The 22,823-nt window shown below is 31.9% G+C and overlaps 1 pseudogene; it reads right to left on the bottom strand.

Annotated features, from left to right (window-relative positions):
- Positions 1-1,176: 1,176 nt before the first annotated feature.
- On the bottom strand, positions 1,177-22,338 carry LOC149577196 (type II inositol polyphosphate 5-phosphatase 15 pseudogene; annotated as a pseudogene).
- Between the last annotated feature and the right edge of the window lie 485 nt (positions 22,339-22,823).

Here is a 22,823-nt window from a genome sequence, read left to right as displayed (position 1 = left end):
TTTACATGGAATGCACTGGTTTGATTTTTTGAGAAGGTTTTATGAACTTTTAATAAAATACAAATTTTATTTGCACAAAATTCATAGACTTTTCCAAGGCTTAACATGCATTGTATAAAGTTGGAGATTTGGACTAGGGATAGGGACATCCATCCTAGTGTAGAAGGTAGAGTATTTGTGTCTGATGTTATGATTGAAACTATCTTGATAGGTATGCACTCAATATTTGAAAGCATAGAAAAGTCATATGAATTGTTTGACAAAATGTCCTGCCCCCTAAATCTGTAGTGTTGTGGACTAATCATAGAAGGTACATGAAATAGAATTGATGAAATTTCCTTAGAAGCATTTAAGAAAAAAAATTCAGATCTTTTCTAGCATCCTCCCTATTTGTGTCAAAATAGGAGCCTTGAAACAATGAATGGACATCCATTAGAGTATAAAGGATATATAATTATTTCTAGATGTTGCAACTACTTTGTTAGATATTTTGGAGCATGGATAAGGCATTTGAACTATTTGAAAAATATGTCTCAAAGAGATATCATCTTATGGAAATATTTACAGAATATATAAAATATGGATTTGTAGAAAAGGCTTTGTTGGGAGGAGTAGAAGTCAATAAATGCATGCTAGCTTCTTTTGTTCGTGATCAAGTTCAGAAGGGAGGGGGAAAGGGAAATGACAAACAAGGATCATATTTACATTCTAAGGTATGTTTCATAGTTTTTTACTGGTTAACTATTTTTGTTCACTGCATGTAATTGTTGCATTTTACTGTATTTTTCTTTCTTCCCACTCCTTTTGTCTAAACTAATTGAAGGCCAACCAATTCCATTTGTGTAATGACAATTCAATTCTAAGGAATCACTTATTGAAGATCCATCATTTTTATTTCCTATCAACATTTTTAAAATCAGCGCATATTATGTAGATTATAAGATTAGTAACATGGATTAACAAAAAATATGTGTCTAAATAGTAGTTAAAACTTAAAATAGTAAAAAGAGTTTGTGATTTCCTTTTCTTCAATAGGTAGTAGGTAGTAGTAATTACTAAAGTTAAGGTCTAATTTATCTTAATTCTTGGGTCACCAACATGCTACCTATTTGATCCCTAAACAAATAGAGCAAATGAGGTATTATGGTAACTAACATGACCACAACCTATCTCACCCTATCCATTGAGATTTTTTTCTTCCCCATATTTTCTTCTTTGGATTTTTTCCATCTATGCATGCAACATAAAAATTGAACATGCATCTTACAATCTTATGGTCACTACTAGTGACATCCATGAATGAGTCATATCATTCAACATAAGAGATGATGGGACACGTCAAGTTTCCCTCAATTGAGGTATCATTATAAATGTCACATATTAAAATTTTATCACACCAAGTAGGAATTCTTTTCTTCTCACTACAATCATATCCTTGTCATCTAGCTTGGCCATTTCCAAATCTATAAGTTGGAGGTATGCTTAACTTTCATCTCTTGTCTCAATTGATCTTTCACTAGAAAAGTGTCAAATTTATTATTGGTTATGTGATAGTGACTTCTTCATATAAAATTTCACCAAGTCTATAATTGAAGACTCCTAATGATATAAACATGTCCTCTTTAGCCAATTTTTTCATCTCCCCCTCTAGCAATGATGGCGAGTCTTTCTTAGCTTGGCTAAGTTCTTGATTTGTAATTGGCCATGCATTTATACCCTTGAGCCTTTGAATAATAGACAAGACTTCCAAAGCAATAGATTTGAATCAACATGTTATTTGGCCAAATGTAATGTTCTTGTAGACATGCTTGAAATCCACTTTGTGACATCCAACTGCATCTAGATGAGCTGCAAAATGCAAAATGATAGTTTATAACACACAATGTTTGATGTAAGACACCCATCTTTAAAGCCACGACTCCTTTATTTCCAATTTTGAGTCCCAAACCATAGGCCACAACACCAACCTCTGCATCTCCAAGATAAGGCCAAAGATGTTTCCTAACTTGTACAACAACAAGAAATCCAACCAGTTATCAAGAATCTACCTGTTGAAAACATATCTTCATCCAGAATCTTACTAATGCTTTCCAACCACCATTGTCCATTAGAACTTCCTTCAATCCCTACTATTTCTTTCACTACTGCCATAGCTAAGAAGCATGTACCCATTTCCATTTATTTTAGGCCAATAACCACTATGCTAGCCTTTGATGCAAGTGAGGCATGCCAAGAGATGAGAGAATCATAGTTGGGCCCTTCTTGATTCACATTCCAAGTGCCAACCAATATATTTGTATCTTCCTTTTTGGTATAATTCAAACCTTTTTACATCAAATATAATTTTAATTTTCTATCAAGGGGACTTGGTGATGTCATTATCCACCCACAAATACCCCCATGATCAACCAAACTAATCACATAACCACCTCCAACAACCATCTCCACCACAGAAGAACCATGAGAAATTCAACCTCCCAAGATAATACCATCTTGTTCCATGTTATGAACCCTCCCATCTATCTAAAAATCCAAATTGTTTTTCCTAGAGCACATAGACATAGAATAACAAAAGATGAATGCATGAATTTCTTAGTATAATTACCTTGGAAATCCCACTACACAAGAAATTAAGTCCAAATCATTTGATTACTTGATGTTGCTAAAGCTTTTATTCTTTACATATCATCTTTAATAGAGATCATCTTGTAGCATGCCTAACAACATCAACGACCTCCAAAATAATATTTTTTTAATGCTAGAAAGAGGTCAAGGCGTCCTTCAGCTTTTTTGTCAGAGAAACTTTAATTTTTTTTATAATAATCTTATCTTCAGAAGGAAAGTTTGCTGTTAAATAAATGTCTTTGCTAAAAAACTGTGTTTGTTCCAAATATCATGAGTACATTCCTTGTCTGGACATCCCAGAGTCACAAGGAAAAATGTCCAGCACTCCAAACTCTTCTCGCTGAGTGATCTAATAGTAGAAATATCACATCTAAATCTGTAATCCTTTATGTATCTAGTGTTATAATACGATTATTAACATGATCTAATATAATACTGCATGCATTTTACATACAATTTCATTCCTTCCTAGATGTGATACTTAATATGATCCTACCAAATGTCATCTACAATCATTTTCTTAATGGTTGTTGCTCTTGTATTGATAGATTGTGTCTGTTGTGACTAATTTGGGCTGATAACCATGTTAAGGAATTCTGCACAAATGGCTTTTCACTCAATTGTATGAGCTGAAATAATTATTTTTACAAAGATGAAAAATCCAAAGATAACATAGAATACCTTGAAAATATTTTATACTTATGTCAAATATTTGCATGATAAGTAGGAGATAATTTCCACAAAAAGTCAAATTGTGATATTTCTATCAAGAATTAAATATGTAGTTTTTAAGTCAAACTCAATCTCACATTTGTTGCAATATACAATATGTTGGAAGAATGAAAATTAAATCGTCAATCTTCAAGGTGAGTGAGTTCAAGTCCTAGTCACTAATCAAATTTAACATCCTTGAAAGTGAATGGAAAATTAACTCATACAAGCTAGCCATTTCTTTTCTTGACTCTTGTTGGTGGACTACTTTATGACATTTAAAATGCTAACTATTCATTGTCTAGCTATCAAGTTTTTCTGCCTCAAGCAATTTATTCTATCAGGGTTTCTAAGAGGTAAACTATTGGTTTCATCAAAATGAAATTCACTTTAGATTCAATGTTACTTTGAAGTATTGGTTGCTTTTGTGCATAGGGAAAGAGAGATTATTTTTAATAAACAAACAAAGAAGCTTCCTCGATATAATAAAAAAATCAATTTTTAAGAACACAACTTCCATAAAAATTATGTACAAAATTTTTCATAAATACTTGAATCATATAACATGGTCTGGCATCAAAATGGTGATTATGAAATAGATTAGAGCTTATTAGATAGATAATCTAGATTACAATGAAGTGATGATTGCAAATTACAATGATAAATGTAAAGCTTAATCAAATTACTTTTTAGCTCATGATGGAGAAATTTGGTCTCAATCTTTAATTGTATTTGTCTCCTATGACAACACAATGGTTTATATCCTTACATTGTCTCTAGCTTTGCAAATTCTAAGCAAATGCCAAGGAAAATGATATTATTATCAATGAGGTAATATGGTTGATGATCCAACCTATAGTAGATTCATTAGGTTTTTTTGGCACCTAAATCATTTTGAGAAAGTTGATAGGGGCTGCCTTGTGAAGGTAGAAGGTTCACTGAAGGTGGTAGTTTGGGGCTACTCTACCATAAGAAGAATCTTTGGAAAAATGGTATTGTTTCATTTGGAACCTTCCAACCTTTAGAAAAAAATAATAAAACAAAGACAAGATGTAGTGCAGTAACTTTAAAAGAAAAACTAGGCACTAGTTAAATGTGGCTATCCACACATTTGACTACAAGGCCACATTAAATCCACAATGATAAAAGCAGACGCGAGGAAAACATTTTTGGAAATGGTGTACATGCCAAAACCCTATGCCTCTAAATAATGAAAATTAAGATCATCCAACTTTTATTGGGTTTTGAAATTGAGAAGACATAAAACCTTTTTTCTTGAGCAAAGAGATATCTCCCATTTGTTTGGGATGCTATTGATTTTACACAAGTAGTGAATGCCACCATTTTCTACTTGATTTACAACATGATTAATGAATGACATTCCTTTTTGGCATGTATATATATTTAGATCTACCAAGCACTTGAAACACATAGAACTTTCATAGTGTTACCACAAGTTGCACCAGTCTCCGACTTATACATTTGCATTCTATAGTCAAAGAATGCGTGTACACACACACACACACACACAATTATAATTTGATAGCTCAGATCTCTTGCATAAATTTGTAAGGACAATTCACATTAGTAAGGAGATTCAAGAAGAGATTTCAGTCATCGTATTAACAGAAATAAAAATAAATCTCTATCAATGATCATATATGTATTCCTTAACATTTTTACTATCATAATTAACAGATTTATATTGTTGAAACCAATAGTTAATGGATCATTGTCAACACACTATTGAGATTAGAGAATAATGAAACTTAGGACCGATCTCAAATTGCTATTCATCGGTGGGGGATATTGGGACACCCTAGAGAAAAAGGGAATGCTTTGCAGGCCCCCCCTTAGGAAAAATTCTTCCCCAAGTGCAAGAGACCATGGATCCTTGGGATGTCCCCAAAATCCACAACAAACAGGGGATGAGGAGGAAATTTTCTATCCATGCCCACACCTCAGAATGTGTTAGGTGCCCAGAATAATGGAAAAGTCCCAGGGAACCTTGGAGCAAACAAGCTCCATAACTTTTGAATAAATAAAATAATTTTTTTTGTGCAATGAAATGACATGGTGGCATAATAAAAGAATGTTAATCTGATAGAAATTGTGATTTTTCATACTATTTTGCAATAGATATGTTATGATGCCTATGGTTGTTAAATTTAAAAGCTTTGTCATTGTAATTTACTAAGATGACAACATAGTAAAATAATGCAACACTAACATACAATGGATATTCATTTAGTATATTGTGGTGAATATAGCTTGAATCTTCAAGAAGATTCTCATGCATTCTTGGCAATGCTTTTATTTTAATTTACATTAAAGACCTAATCTCACATTATGTATGGAGTACAAAGTTGAAGTTATAATGATCACCCAATTTTATGTACATTTTTAATTGTTCCTTGTCAAAATTCTTTTTCTAAGATTCTGAGACATGTTTGCAGTTTTTGGATATGTAACTTAATTGACTGTGACATTTCTTATATTTTGGATATTAGGATGGATTTAAAGATGACTCAATGAGAATTATTAAGGACATTCAAAAATATCGAGGTAATCTTTAGGTATGGAAAATTTTGGTCTCTTATTAGATAAGTAATAGTTAACTTCTTTTTCCAATAAAGTTGTGAGCTTGCTGCCTGGTTTTCTCCGATACCATCAAGTGGCACCTAGAAGTGAATCTAATATTTTTTTTTCTTTATTTTGAATTTTATCTGTCCAGTGATATATGACCATGAGCCAACATCTATGATAAGACTTTTTGAACTTTAATAAATAAATAGATAAAAATAAATAATACCCTTTTCCATCACATATAATGGCATGAAATTGAGTTAAATATTTGATTTTTAAGAGTGGGAAAATTGTACTTGTAGAAATTGTGCCAATTTGGTCAATGTAAAATATTATTAAGTGTACTTAGTGTGCCTCACACACTTCACTCTACATTCTCTCTATTTTTTTTTTTTTTTGGTATTTGTTGATTAAATTTCCATTTCCTACCACCTTGTAAAAATTGATGGAAACATTGCTAGAGTTGCAAGAAAGTAGAAAGGGAGGAATGCACAAGCTGGTGCAACCTTGGATGCTAGCCATACTTCATACTTTAGCTATTCTTTTGTCAGGTTTGCAGTAGTAAAATTATAGTCGGACATCACATTGACTAGTAACAATTGCAAATGGTGTTGGTTCAATGAAAAATATGAAGAAACCTTGCATCTTTAATGATATTTTACATTATCATTGTATGCTTCTTTAGATACTATTCTCTTTGCTATCTTGTTACATGTGCATTTGACACATAGCTATTATTCATTTTATGAACTTGTTGCTGGAAGGTCTTACACATTGAGGAAAAAAACTAAAGGTAACCAACATCTTGTTTCAAAATAGATGGAATGTTTGACTATGATATGTAGGATGTGATCGAGGGTTTCATAGATTTGTATTCTTGTAATTAGATATTTTTAATTATTATATTTTCCCTTACTACAATCAAATAATTATTTATACATTTAATTAATCATTTAAGCATCAATTTATTTGGAAATCGATAAATTAATAGTAAATTATTATTGTGAAATGATGTTATGAGATAAACATGGAAATAATTAATTGATAAGATAGTTTATAAAAGATACTTAATAACTAATTGACCAAAATTATTTAGATACTAAACTGCAATAAAATATCATCAATGGTAGGATCTCAATTGCTTACAAGAGAGCTCTCTTATTTATTCTATCAGAATAGATCAGAAGTGTCCCCCCCACCAATTTGGAAATGAGGAAATTTGGAGCCATGGTTATATGGGGGTGGATGTTCATTCACCATGTTAATAGTGACCCCCATTATAAGAGTAGATTCAGAGATCTGACTTTTGGTCTAGAGATGCATCCCTACCCCAACAATTAAGGCTCAATCATATTTAGTGCAAAATATCCTTCCATATGGATTTGTGACAATAAATGAGGCAGATGCATCAGGTCTTTCACCACATGTAGAGTCAGGGATTGAAGTCACACAAATTTATAATTGCTTTGATTCTTAAGGCTAGCACTCATATGGAAGCTCTACAAGAGGGAAAAGACATCCATGACTATTTAATAGTAGTCAAACTTGAGTCAGATGACCTTATAGAGAACTCTCTTCTAGCAATGTATGAAAAATGTAGATTTTTGCATAAATACTGACAAATGTCTAAAAGAAATGTGGTTAGATGGAATGCCATTATTGTGGGAGATCTTCAAAGTTTTTTCATTCTTGGAGTTGAAGCATGTTGGACCAATTTTTTCGGTAGCCTTTTCTTTTTTCTTCACAAAACTTTCCTCCCAAAAAATAGTCTCTTAGGTCATGGCAATAATTGGCATAGTTCAATGTTTCCTCTGTACATCCACTATACATAGCTTTTCCATGCTCTTGAAATTTGTATTATTATGGTGATTAAATCTTGTCATTACAACAATTGACTCTATTTTTGCAATGCATGCAAGCTAGTCTGAATTATTGCATAAACTATGAAAAGAAAAAAGAGCTGGTTTGATGTGATTTTTTAATGGGGTTTGATGCTTTTATTTAATGCAAATGTTTATTTTCTTGACGTAAATTGCATAATCATTTGTATCTTTTTGTAAGAAGTTAGCACAAAAAAAAATGCTTGTGTATGGCCAAAGTACTCCAAATTATATTTTATAAGAGTCCATCACTACAATAATCTAGAGAAGTGTAATTGACATGAAATATATTTTTAAAATGCTTGAACAAAAGAATTTAAAATTGTTGAATTGTTTTTGATAAAGATTTAGATTATTATTTTTCATAATAACTAAAATTTGTGTTCTTTGAGAAGACTATATCCATGTTATAGTGACCATGATCATGGTAGATCTAACATTGGGAAGACAACTTTTAAATTTTTTGCATTAAACTTCAAAGGGTACTGGCTCAATGGAAGAGAACCTAATTTGTAAGTAGGAGGATGGTGGTTCAATTCCATCATGCCCTTATATGACTAAATTAATGATTAAATAAACTACCAAATATAATACCAAATCAACTACGAAATAAACTACCAAATAAATTACTAAATGAAGTGCCACAATTACCAAATAAACTACCAAAGTATCAACAATAAACGACTAAATCAATGACCTAATCAATGATTAAAAGTCATAAATTTGGTTGGGAGATAAATGTTTGGAAATAAACTACCACCAGTCACATGATCAAAATTAGTCACATATCTACAATTTTTAGTAGTTTTATTTAGGAATATATTTTTATTTTTGTACTAATAAATGAAGGTGAGAAAAGGCAGGAACAAAGTTCCAAACCTAGAACTAAGCTAAGAGTTGATATAACAACTCCTACTTTTGGTAAGAATATGACAAGGAATCATCCACTAGAGCATATCATTGGTAGCAGAGATAAATATGTGATGACAAGAAGCAGAATCAATGAAGAATTATGTTTGACATCTCAAGTAGAACCAAAGAATGTAGATGAGGCATGTAAAGATGGCTATTGGAAGCAAGCTATGAAAGAAGAATTTGATCAGATAGTGAAGAATGAGACATGGTAATTGGTCCCCAGACCAACAAACAAGGATGCGATAGGAACAAGATGAATGAACAAGGTGAAGTTGTAAGGAACAAAGGAAGATTGGTATGTAAGGATTACTCACAGCAAGAAGGAATAGACTATGATGAAACCTATGCTCTTGTGACAAGAATAGAAGTAGTAAGGTTATTCTTAGCCTATGCAACACAGAAGAAATTTAAAGTGTATTAGATGGATGTCAAGTAAACATTTTTGAATGTAGAACTTGAAGAAGAGGTATACATAGAAAAATCTAAAGGTTTTCCTTTAACAAATGACAAGGATATGGTATACAGATTGAAGAAAGCATTGTATGGCTTTAAAAAAGCACCCAGAACTTGGTATGCAAGGTTGGACAACTATTTGACAAAGCTTGGATTTAGCAAAGGTATGGCATATAGTAATCTATACTAGAAAGAAATAGATGATGGATTGATGATTTTGGTAATATTTGTTGATAATATCATATTTGGCGGAAATGATGATGAAAGTGACAAGTTTGCAGAAGAGATGAATAAAGAATTTTAAATGAGCATGATAGAAGAGATGAAATACTTCCTAGGATTACAAATTATGCAAGATAAAGAAGGAACCTTTATTTCTCAAACTAAGTATTTGAAAGATCTATCGAAAAGGTTTGGTTTGGAAACATGTAAACCAGTTGGAACACCTATGGTAATTAGACACAAGTTATCTACAAAGAATAAGACACCTACTTTTGAGAAGAAGAAGTACAAATCTATGATTAGAGGATTGCAATATCTGACTCACACAAGGCCAAATATAGCAAATGCTATTGGAATTGTTACAAGATTGCAAGCCAATCCCAGAGAAGAATATTATGCATTAGTTAAAAGAATATTTAGATATTTGAAGAGAACACTAGAGTTTGGATTGTGGTATGATAGATCTAGTGATTTCACTTTATATGCTTATATTGATGCTGATTAGGTAGGTAGTATGAATGAAAAAAAGAGCACCAGTGGTGGAGCCTTCTTTCTTGGAGCAACATTGGTTTCTTGGTTAAGCAAGAAGTAGGATTGTACCTCATAAAGTACAATAGAGGTAGAATATGTTGCAACAACAAACAATTGTAATCAAGTTGGTTGGATGAAGTAGATGCTAAAGGATATAAGGATAGAATTCAGTAAACCTATTTTCATACATTGTGACAACACAATCATAGTGAATATGTGTAAGAATCTAGTATTGCATTCTAAGACTAAGCATATTTCTATCAAATATCACATGTTGAGAGAGAAAGTTGCAAAAAAGGAAATCAAATTGGAGTATATAAGCACCAAAGAGTAGATTGCAGATATTTTCACCAAGCCTCTTCCCAAAGAGACTTTTGAGTATTTGTGAGCTATGATAGGGGATATGCCCCTACCTACATCAGAGTAGAAGATGCAAGAATGCATCAATCTAGTGTAACAGAGCACTATTGTTTATTTGGACTAAATGTTGATGCTTCCTATATGGGAAAGTATCTATGATGGATAGAATCATCTAGGACTCTTGATAGATGTTGTTTTGAATAGTTTCTTTGGACACTTGAGAAATTCAAAGATAATTGTTGTAGAGATAAATGGTTGTTGAAACCTTCGACATTGATGTCAATAGGGGAGAGATTATAGCATGAATTTTTTTTTGATATAGAGTACATTGAAGGGAGAGATTATTACTAATATAGAGCACATTGAGGTATATCAATGGGAGAGAATGATTGATGAAGAGGATTTGAAAAGAAATGATAATTTAGTTTTTACTATTGGCATTCTTGGAACTAGATGTCTTTTAACTATGTTGCCATTAATGCCAAACAGGGAGATAGTTAGAAGCATTAATGTTGATGATACTTCGATGGGAGAGTATTGCAGAAACATGATTAGATCATTATCATCATGATATGTTACATTCATGACTATGTTTGTCACTGATGTAAATATAGTAATTTTCTATAGTATCTGACAGAAAAACAACGATAAATACCAAATTGGTACAGAAAGATCGTTGAGTACTTTGATTAAGTGAGGTTAAAGGTAGATACTACTACTTTCACTAAGCAAGGTTAAAGGGAGATACTATAAGTTTCTAGTATATGTAGCTAACCTTCAAAGCATAAGATATTAAGTCTAGTAGAAGTTATGCAAGTGTTAGTGATGACTATTTTGAGATAGAGTTTACAAAAGCATATTTTGGTAAACTTGTTATATCTCTTAGTATATTTTTTTATTCTGAGAAGCAAGGTTAAAGTTGTGTAGAAGACATGCTGGAGATGATGTGGCTGAGCTTTCTTGTCATGATATTATGCGAATGGAAATTTATTCAAGTTACAAGGCGACAAATTAATGTTATCATTAAGTGTAATGTGTTCTTCATGAGGTCCTATAATAATTAATTGAGAATGTGTAATAGCTAACTCAAGGAATTGTTTTATGGATTTAGTATAAAGGAAGGAAATTTTCCTTTGTTATGTATGTATGTATGAATGATTGCAAGAAGCATGAAGAGACAAGCAGAAGAGAAACAAGTTGATAAGTATAACAAAGAAAAGTTGGAGAGAAGTTCATTGCTAAGGTTTTATTGTGAGATCCAAGGTTTTATATTTGGATCTAGGGTTCATGACCTCATCTACAAGGTCTTGTAGTGATTGGTCCAATTGATAGGATAGAGGAAAGAGGTTAAAGTACAATATGAACAATTTTTCTACAAGGAATAGTTGAGAGATTAGGTTGACAGTGAATTCAGTGGTCTTGCCCCATAAGCTATTTGGATAGTGGGTCCTTCTACCTTCTACAACTCCTAATAGGGTTGGAATCTACTAACAAGGATATAAAGTCTCCTAACATAGACTCTTATGTATTGAATGTGTTTATAGACTCCTAACAGGGTCCATCCTCTAAAAAGGAATATATATATATATATATATATATATATATATATATATATATATATATATATATCTTTGTGGGCATCATTCCCACTAAGATTTTTCCCTCTGATCAAATATTTTCCTAGTTAACAAATCTAGTGTAAATGTGTATGTGCTATAGTTATTTTTAAATTTGATTGAATGATTAAGCTTTGTTAGAAATATTAATCTTTCCTTAGATGTATTTTAATTAGGATATTCCAAGGATCCCTAAATGTAGTTTGTCCTATTGTACACATGTGAGGACAACTCATTTTTTGTAATTCCTTTATAAGGAAAATAGTTATTCCTCCTTAAGAGGATTATGACACTTGTTATGCACACACTTCTAAATGTGGCAATCATTCACATGGGAGTTACAAATAACTCCTTTTCTCATCTCTTTATAAGAGATGCCTCTCTTTCATTCTAATTCACACAATCACGATGTAGTTCATATAATGAGCCCTGAGGCTTCACATTATCTCCTCTCTCTCTTTTCATTCTTAGGCATTTGCCTCATTCATATAATTTACAAGGGGTTTTCTTTGCTTTCCCTTTTCAAAATTTGTGTCTCCATTCTTGTGTTGATCTTGGAAAGCTCTTATAAATTATGGTAATTATGTTCATCACAAACTCTCTTGGATTAATTCATAATTCTTTATTTTTAGTTCATTTCAATTATATTATTTCTAACATGGTATAAGAGATACTAATCCTTGTTTTGAGTTTTATGTGATGAAGGTTTCCATTCATTAGAGCACACCTTATTAAATAATCTCTACCTTAGTATATCCATTAAAATATATATATATATTTGTTTTGGAAGGTGTGCCACAAAAACAAGTAGCATTTATATTTTTTATTTTTTTAAATAGTTTTTTATTATATAATGTGCAATTATTTATTTTAAATTATTTAATCAAAAATTTCTCTATCACACTATATTATTATTTTTATTAATTTTTAATTAAATTTTAAAAGCACAAAATCAAAAAATTTCATCTTATTGCAAGGAACATTTGAAAATTCTTATTTATGATTCTATTTAAACTAGAAGTTGCAAGCTTTTGTGCTTGCAATGATGAGCTAATAGTTGTTTACTTTAAGTAAAATAAAATTTAACTTTGTAATAAATCAAAAAAATAATATTTATTTATTTAATTTATCATTTACTAATAAGTGATCATCTAAAAAATATTCCCATAAAATCTATTATGAAAAACTAATAAAAAAATAATATGAAAAATTAACACATATAAAGTGGAGCAAAATATAAGAACTAAAACTTCAATCAATTTTAAAAATCAAAATTAAATAAAAAGGAAGAAAAACATGAGTTAAAATTTGAGATGACAACTAATTAATTTTCTAAATAAATAGAAAATATAATAGTTCAAAGTATAGATAAACTAATTTATAAATTAATAATTAACAGCAAGGGCTGATAGTTTTTCGGTCAAAGGCTGGCAATTTTCTGGCCAAAAAAGTAATTTAATGGGAACAAAGTTCCCACATATAGCCTATAGGCTAAATTAATAAAACCTATTAATAAAATCTATTCATATAAAACCTATTTATGATTAATAAAACCTATTCATATTTTAAAATATTTTATTGTCTCCTTTTTAAAAATTCTTACTTATTATTTTTTAGAAATTTTGAGTGAGTTCTAATATAATGTTGTTTTAGAACTTTCCTCTCAATTCTGATCTCTTTATAGAAATTTCCTTTTATTTCTTCATATTTGATCTTTTTTTAGTATCATTCCTTTTATCTCGTAGTTTTTCTCTTCTCTCACTCATCTATTTATCCTAACTATAGCTTTTTTTTTTCTTTTTTGCTATCATGGTTAAGGAATTCTCATGAGCTTGTATTTCATTTCTTGTATTCAATTTTTTTAGTTAAGTTTTTCTTGGTCTGTTGGTGGAGATATATTCACAAGCCTACAAATTTAATTGCTTGCCTTGTCTGATCGACCTCCTCCCATTCTTTTTCCTTGCTTAAGCATGCATTGATGCTTCTATTTTTATGCATCTTCCCCTTCACATTTGAAAATGAATTATGCAATCTTTCCTAGAGAATTTTTAGTATAAAAGATTAACATGGTTAGTCCATCATAAATCTCTACTCATGCAATCTTTTTTAGAGAGAAGAGAGGGTCTGATAAGTTACATGATTGGAAATTTTTGGCTTGTATGTTGGTTTGATTGTAACTAGAGAGATAGAGAATATATATGTATTTTGTAGTGTTTTGTTGATTCATCTGCGAGCCCTTTTTTTTTGGCATCGAATTTGCATTTCATTGCGAAATCTTTCTCTTTTGCTGCAACTTTGCATTTCATGGTGCCATCATTCCCTTGTCATGACCTACTAATCTCCTTCCATGCCTTCTATGAATCTCTTGTCATGGTTTCCATTGCATCCCTTAGTGTTGTCTCTTCCACCTATGTCTGGTGAGATTTTTCTTACTTTACTCTTACCACAATTGTAGATTTTTGATGGGTTATTTTGATCTTTCTTGGGCTGATTTTATGACTAATTGTGATGTAGGATTCATTCTCACATTTCTTTTCCTCTTCCTCAATGTGGTATACCTACACACATATCTTAGCAAGATCATTTGATTTCATTAAAGAAACATGTCTTCTTATGAATGAATGAATTGGACATATATTTGGTCAACTTTTTTTCATATTCCAAGCCCAAGCCTATTTGCATGGCTTCTCTACAAAGCTTTGTCATAGAATTCTAGACACTTTGTCCATAACAGTGTCTAAAATATTTCCACTTAGCCTTTTTGGCAGTTTATGCCCAATATGGTAAAGATTCTTCCTCAACAAGCTAATGTATTCATCTCAACTCAAACTAAACTATTTGTCTATTTTCCTTCATGTATACTACCATTTCTTTGTGTAGCTCTCCCTTTCTATGGTGTTGTCGTCCCTCTTTCTTCCTTCTGCCTTGCATGTCTTTCCTTTCTTCTTAATATGTTTTGATATACGTGGACTAGGGTTTCTTTTCTTAATACATTTTTGTAGGATATGCGAGAGGTAGAAAATAACATTGTATAAGTTGTTGAGCTTTGTTTTGTCATGGCTGCTTCTCTCTGCCAACTTCTTTTCTATAGCACCGTCCCTACTTTTGAGCCTTCTCTTTTCTACATGAGGTTCCTTTCATCTCTCTTAGCTGCTAGCCTTTACATTTTTTTCAAGTTTCCTTTTCCCTCATACTATGCTCTCCCTTCTCCTATGGCCGCTAGGTCCTAAGTTTTTCTTTATTAATAGTTTTTTTTTGAAATATTGTTTTATTAATAAGTTTTTTGGGTTTTCATTAATCAAAAAAACATTTTTTAAATCATTATTTCATTCCTAAGTTTTTCGAGTGGTTATATAAATAATTACAATATAAAGTTTTCAATAGAGTTTTTCATGCTCATAAAATTTGATATAGTTGTACTTTTTCTTTCTCCTTCTCTAAACCAACTTCAATCTAAAGTTTTATATTGTTTTAATATACTTTGAGCAATTGATATATTAATCAAGTTTTTTTTGGTTTGTCATTAATCTAACATTTTTCCTTTCATTAATCATGTATAAGTTTCAATATTGTCATAGCATAGGTTATAAAATTGATTTATAACCTCACTACTTGGCCTTTTGATTATATTTCATATTGTTTCAAAGTTATAAGTCTTAAAATTCCATTATAAGTTATAAAATTAATTTATAACCTATAAGTTTGGCTACTTATAAGTTACTTAGTGTTGTGTAATCATTTTAAATTCATTGGGTTTCATATCCATACTTAGTTAGATACATGTGCCTTCAAGTTTTTAATCATCTTTTACATTTCTAGTTTAAGGTTTTTTGCAAATTCCTTCGTAATTTAATAATGGTTTTGCATTAGTTTGATTTCTTAAGTTGTAGGCATATTATTCCTCTAACATATTTCTAGAAGTTTGCATTATTAGTCTATAAGAAAATCTATTTCAAGAATTCCCTAACAAGTTCTTTTAAAAAAAAAATTGAGATTAATGTTTTCAGAATAATCATTCATAGCATTATGAGAAAGCAACAATTATTTCTTTATTTTTTTGGGCCTTTTTTTCATTAATCTATTCCAAATAAAAAAAGTACATTAAATCATTTTTTTTCTTTCTCTATCATATCTAAAACTAAAACCTATTGCATGCCTAACCCTTCTTTCTTAACCCTTTCCTCTAGACCCAACCCCTACACCTCATTTGTAGAACCCATTGACTCCACAATAACCCCTATATTATCATCCCTTGAAGAGACCCTCATTAGAAGAGGAACCCTTCAGCTCTCAAAATATTGGACCACACTTAAGATTGCATCAAATAATGCATATGCCCCAGCCACCATATCTTTTGGCAGTAGCCCAATAATATGAATCATTTCCCTTTTGAAATAAATGTGATTCCTCAACCTCAATCCTATGCTCATTATATCCAAAATGGTCATCTATACTATATCCTCATCAAATTTCTTGATGGGAATAATTTCCCCCACCCATGCCTTTAAACCATGCAACAAATAACCATTGATTGCCTCATCTAATATGGCCACATTTCCAAATGATGGATTAATATAGATCTCTTGAATCTTCATCAATGTCATGTACTCAAGTAACATATCATATATGTTTGAGTACAATATGGACTATTCTTGATTTTGATAGATTGGTCATGGTGCCCTTGGCCTCAACACCCCATCTCCTATTGTGTGCCATATTGCATGCACCACCTGTCCAACCATTGCTTGAAACAGTTTTTTGAAATCTCCCCTCAGGTATGTTGATTCTAAAGGAAATTCTCATGTTAAAATGGGAATCATCACTCAAAGATTCAAGACTTTGTGATCCATTTCCTTTCTGCAACCTACATTCAATATACAAACTAATATAAATTTTTTTATGACAAAAAAGATACTATTGCATACTTTACTTTCATATTAATTACTTTCACTAAGAATTAGATCACCTGAAGATTTGTCTAACCCTAATTATAGCTCCAAGTGCTTTTTTCAACTTCATTCTCTTTGTTTGCAACTTATAGAAGTTTCATTTTCTATTTTCTTCCTTTCTCTTTGATTATACTATTGACTACCTAATGCATGTTAGAGAATTTTTATTTTTAGCTCAATTGCAACTATCTATTCTAGTTATATCCCTTTGTAACTACTAACTTTGCTATCATTGCTTTAAAGTCTATTCACATGTATGTATAAAAATAAGAATTTTTGTTCATGTAATATCTTTTAACCAAAGCTTTCTCAACTTTCATTATTCTAAAAATTTGGTCACATTTTTTTTAAAAGTACTCTAATTTGGTTTGGCAAGTCATTCCTATGCCATTTTTAACGATAATACATTTCTTTGACTGTGATTAGATTTTATTATTTCAATTTATCAAACTTCTATAGATAATTACTATTTAAGATATTTTGTTTTTATTCAAAGTATTCATTCTACTTGAAATATACTTTTATAGAAGGATCCTCTCAATGTTTTTTTCTTTTTTTGCTAAAGGTAAATCATAATTTTTTTATTGTGACTTATCATTTACATATATTTATTTAAGTATATATGGGTGCACACATATATACCTAGATAAATATATAATTTTTTTATGACTATAATGATTTAGAAATTGATTTATACCTTTAGAAAATGAATTAAGTCCTCATGTTTACCCTCAATGCAGTTTTGTACCTAATATCTGTATATTGTTTACTTCTCATTGATCTTCCTTGGATCTCTACATTTACCTCAATTTTTCTTGGATTATAAGTTATCTTACATATTTGCGTTCATTTTGATCTATTGATTTGCAAATAGTTGCAATTTTATGCTTTTATACCATCATTCTATGCCCATTTTGGCACTTTATGGTTTTATACCATTGATTTAAATGAAGGTACTTTTCTTTTGAATTGCATAGGGAGCCAATTTTTTCAAGGTTAACTATGTAGGTCCCTTCAGTATCACTGATACATAGTTTCCTTATATGGCCCATGGAGTATCCCTCCATCCTATATTGGTGTGCACTCTTTTATGAAGTTTCCCTCCATTTAGTTCCATTTGTTCCACTTTGAAAGGATAATACTTTTTATGGAGTTTCCCGAACATTTAGTTCTATTTGTTCCACTTTGAAAGGATAATATATTTTTATGGAGTTTCCATCCATTTGTTTCTATTGCTTCCACTTTGAAAGGATGATATTTATATGGAGTTTCCCTCAATTTGATTCTATATTCTCTACCTTGAAGGTTGATATTTATGGAATTTCTCTCCATGTTGTTCCATTTTGTTCCTCAATAAAGAGGATGTTATTATTGGAGTTTTCCCTCCAAATCTAGATGGTTTGATCCAATTTGAAGGAAATTTGTTGTTAAATCCTCATAATCCATTCCTTTTAGTAGCCTAACAAAAATAATGATAATACTGATTTGATTAGCATGTCTCTCCTTTTACTTTATTTTCATATATTAATATGATAATGATTTGCATCCTTTACTACTTAGATCATGAGTCATGGATTTTATTGAGGGACACCCCCATTAACTTGCAGTGGGATGATTCATTAGGACTAGCTATATCCATGTGATTGATGCACTATTGATGCAAGTATCATTAGTTGGCTTTGTCTATGGTTATTAGTGCATTAGTATAGTTTACTTTTCACGAGAACACTAATCAAGCTTTTTTTGTTCTTGATAATATTTTGAGCATATAATTTATCTTGATATCAGTTTATCTCCATTGCTTTGTGGTAACATGTTGTATATTCCTCTCTATTTCTCTATGAGAGTTTTCTTATCCTTATTCAAAAGGATTTCTAATTTGAATGAAATACTTCTTGTGGATAGTTGTCTTGTTTCTTGTGTCTATATTTTTCAAGTAATCCATCCACACACATACAAGATAATATTATTTGGTGTACATTTAGATGACCTATCCACTTCTCTCTTGGCTCTATGAAGATCTACCTACACTCACAAGAGACCTTTTGCATAATTGAAGACATTCTCAAAGATCAAGTTGCTACTATTTAGAATTTCATTGTAAAAGTTTGGGTTTAATACCCTTTGATGTAAACTCCCCAAGTAAAGATTAAAGGGGGGTGTTAGAAATATTAATCTTTCCTTGGATGTATTTTAATTGGGATATTCCAAGGATCCCTAAATGTAGTTTGCACTATTGTACACATGTGAGGACAACTCATTTTTTGTTATTCCTTTATAAGGAAAATAGTTATTCCTCCTTAAGAGGATTATGACACTTGTTATGCACACACTTATGAATTGGCAATCACTCACATGGGAGTAACAAATAACTTATCTTCTCATCTCTTTATAAAAGATGCCTCTCTTTCATTCTAATTCACACAATCACAATGTAGTTCATGTAATGAGCCCTAAGGCTCCACATTATTCTCTCTCTCTCTCTCTCTCTCTCTCTCTCTCTCTCTCTCTCTCTCTCTCTCTCTCTCTCTCTCTCTCTCTCTCTCTGTCTCTCTCTCTCTCCCCATTCTTAGGCATTTTCCTCATTTATATAATTCACAAGGGGTTTTCTTTGCTTCCCCTTTCAAAATCCGTGTCTCCATTCTTGTGTCGATCTTGGAAAGCTCTTATGAATTATGGTAATTATGTTCATCACAAACTCTCTTGGATTAATTCATAATTCTTAATTTTTGGTTCATTTCAATTATATTATTTCTAACAAGCTTAATGAAGGTTAATAAATGTTTTAATTGGATAACAGATTCATCCCCTCACACCCCCCACCCCACTCTCAATTATCTTGGTGAACTATTATTTCTAACAGATAGTGTATTTAATATTCTCATATATCCCTCTACAATTCTTCTCACATAGCTTCTCGACACTTCATAAATTATGCTTCAATTTTGGAGTATAATAGATATCTTGAACACTTTTTGTATGTAATGTCCCCTTTTTAGCATTCATAGCATGATGTTGTCGTTAGCCTATTTCCCCACGGTCCTGTAGGCTAACTAAGAAATTAAAGAGGCTTAGAGGCCATTTGGCCTGGATAGTTTCAGTTGTAGGTCTTTTTGAGTGGTTTTGAGGCAACTTTGGGCATACTTACTATTTATAGTAAGTCATCTTGGATATGGTCAGACATCCAGTGGCAGCGATATGTCGATGGTAATTGTTTAAAATTGGCAAGAAGACTTGTTTATCATTGATAAGATTTGTTATGAATTGATAAAGCTATTTTATAAAGTTAAATTTAAATATTTAACTTTATTAATGCATAGACTATAGTTTGTGAGAAATATTTAAATTAAAAGAGTCCCCTTTATTTTATAACACATTGGAGACATAAATTACATAAAGGGAGTGATGTTTTATCCCATATTGAGAAAATGAAGGATTGAGCTCTTGCGAGAACACTATAAAAGAAAGGGAAGAGCTTCTTTTTAGTATGCTGGAAAATATCAAAGAAATTGGGAAATTTTCTAGAGATTATATCTCAATACTTTGAAGGACGAAATCCCTTGAAGCTAAAAATCTTGACGCCATTGAAAGATATGGTCTTGAGATTCAACATAATAGCAATTTGAAAAAGTGGGTACGAAAAAGCAGTTCGAAAAAAGTGGAACCGAAAAAGCAGGCTGAAAAAGTGAGTACCAAAAAGTAGTCCGAAAAAGCGGAACCAAAAAAGCAGGCCGAAAAAATAGTTCAAAAAAAGTGAAACCAAAAAAGCAGGCCAAAAAAGTAGTCCGAAAAAGCAGTTCGAAAAAGAAAAGCAAAAAGGGCAGCATTGAAGAAAATTATTACAACCATCTACAACCAGGTTCTTTTGTTAGTATTGTTTTTTATGGTGTTATAAGGTTTCAGTTGTAAGTGTGCATTATACCAACATTATCATTTTGTAATCCATGTAAATGCCAAAGTCTTGGCCATATTTCATGAGCATTGTAATTTTCATTGCAATTAAGAAGATAATAGTTGATGATGTCATTTAAGCAATTTAATATCATTATTTATCAGCTAGTTAGTTTGCATGCCAACTGTTTGTAAAAATGCCAGTTGGCTATAGGTGTTCATTTCTCATGCTTAGATCATATATATGCATTGAATATTGTCAAAATTAGTAGCACAGTCATGTTAGGTCATTGTGTAGTCCATTGTAGTCTTCTAGCACAAGATTTTTATTGATGCAAATTGAAAAAAAAGGTCATTTGAAGCTAGCTGAAATACTATATCAGTCATACGTCCCTTGCATGTGAATTGTTTGATGAAATTCCTTGAGCTTTCATCAGCATTTTTGAGGGAAAATTTGAGGAGGGTCATTACAGTGGTATCAGAGCTTGCTTGCAAAGTGTTTGACGAAATGTCAAACAACTGAAGGATAAAGATTTTTGGTGTTTGAAGAAGTTATAACCTGTTGGGGTCATTATAGTGGTATCAAAGCTATAAGTGCTGCCATCCTGTGGAGGTCTTATAGGGAATTTGGAATAGCCAGATGAAGGGAAAAATGTTTGAAAAAATGAATACCAGTCCAAATCAGGAAAAGGAAAGATTCTTACAATTATTAGACACCTTAGCACAGAGACAACGATCAGCAGAGCAAAGAGCACATGAATAGAGTTAGAGATTTGAGCTTATGATGCAGATGATGGCTTGTCAAATGAGGTTGAATGCTAATGTGGGTGGAGGAAATAATCAAAATGGTAATAATCAAGATGGGGCACATAATGGAGGCGAACAAGTTGGGAACAATTTTGGTCATGCACCCCAGCAAACTAGGACAGTGAGTTCGCGGCCCATGATTCCCATATTTCCTCCTAGAGCTCCAGAGCAACCCATACCAGAGCCCTAGATCACTAATATACAAGACCAACTGAGGAGAGATTGGGAAGCTGGAGGTCTAGATTTTATTGCTGCAATTACCTTTAGGGAGTATATAGATGTGCGGATGAAGCATATGCCACGTGGACATGACAGGAACCAGAGCTATGAGCTATAGAAGAAAGTAGGGAAACTTCAGTTACCATATTATGATGGCTCGGGGAAGTTTATAGCAAGAGCTTGGGTTCAAAAGCTTGACACATAATTTCAAATGAACCCTATGCCTGAGAAAGAAGCTATTAAGTATGCAACAATTCACTTGGATGGGTTAGCACACAAGTGGTGGCATCATGGTATGGTCACTATGGGTCATGCACACATTACCTCATATGTGGAGTTTTCGGAGAGACTGATTGAATTCTTTGATAGGCCTAAGGATCATACCTTCCCTATGACAGGTAGAAACTTGTATGAGGAGTTTAACAGACATGCAGATTTGATACAGGGAGACTTCAACACATCTTTAGGTAATTGTTTATCTACATCATCTTCACAGGCAGAAGGGGTTTCAGATGTTTTGCAGGTTGAGCCAATTGCATCAGAAGGTGATATCATAGGCACACCGGATTGCATGATTGACGCAGATAGTGATTCCAGTACATTTGGGTTGGATGAAGTTACAACAGTTGAGGATACTATCATGTTTGAGGATAGTACAATTGATCAAAAAGTGAGCATTCAGGACTTTGCAAAAAATGAGTATCAAGCATAGTTGGATGCTTCTTCACATGAGATAGAGGCTAGTAGCTCTTCACTTGGTTTGGAAAGCTAGCTGAAGATAAGGGACAATGATATTTTTATGGCTTTATCTCATCATGACAGGATACATGGATTGATTGAGAATCACATTTGGATGATTCAACTGCAGGAGAGATAGAAAGGAGTCACAATAGGTTCTTCTTGTGATGACTTACAACAGATCAAGGAAGATGCAGTGAAGAAGGAGGAGAAGGAGGTTGACTGGCTTTTTCATGAGCTGGAGGATACTCAAAATTCCTTGGTGCGTACTCGATTGGCTCTCCAGGATTCTGAGAGACACGTAGACGAGCTTTGTCTTG

Source organism: Cupressus sempervirens, chromosome 1 (assembly GCF_028749045.1).
Source record: "Cupressus sempervirens isolate cs-2001-9-10 chromosome 1, ASM2874904v1, whole genome shotgun sequence".
Taxonomy (NCBI): Eukaryota; Viridiplantae; Streptophyta; class Pinopsida; order Cupressales; family Cupressaceae; genus Cupressus; species Cupressus sempervirens.
This window is presented reverse-complemented; position numbering and strand designations above follow the sequence as displayed.